The following is a 642-nucleotide window of genomic DNA, read 5'->3' on the forward strand; positions in this document are numbered from 1 at the left end:
CGCATCCCCAGACCACATCCCATCCCACATCAGACCGACCACCACTGCACAACGGCTGCTGGAAGGACACCATGACAAACTATTTTGCTCACCACAGCTATTCTCTATTTCCTCTCAGCCCACAGCTTCTCAACCACAGGAGGTTGTGGGTGCCCCATCCCTGGAGGCATTCAAGGCCAGGCTGGATGTGGCTCTGGGCAGCCTGGTCTGGTGGTTGGTGTCCCTTCCCATGGCAAGGGGGTTGAAACAAGATGATCATTGTGGTCCTTTTCAACCCAGGCCATTCTGTGACTCTTGAAGCCTCACATGGGTGCCTCCTATACCAGGGACTAGCTCACAGCTGATAGTCAAGCAGAATACACTCAAATAAAATAAATCACAACAGCAGAGATGGTGTTGCCACGTTGCTCCAAACTGTGTTTGTGAGCAGAGTTCTTGCAGTGTAGGTGCACAGGATCCATCCCGGAGCAACACATGCCCGCCAGTGTTGTCACCACCCTGTTCTCATTCCATGTGCCCCCGTGGTCTCCCCATCCCTGTCAGTGCCAGCTGACTGTCAGCACTGCACTTCCACTCCAGCCCATGACTGAGTACCATAAAGCTCCATTCCTTCCATCCTGAAAGAAACTTTGAAGCAGCAGA

The sequence above is a fragment of the Gallus gallus genome, chromosome 21, assembly GCF_016699485.2.
Source record: "Gallus gallus isolate bGalGal1 chromosome 21, bGalGal1.mat.broiler.GRCg7b, whole genome shotgun sequence".
In the NCBI taxonomy this organism is placed as follows: Eukaryota; Metazoa; Chordata; class Aves; order Galliformes; family Phasianidae; genus Gallus; species Gallus gallus.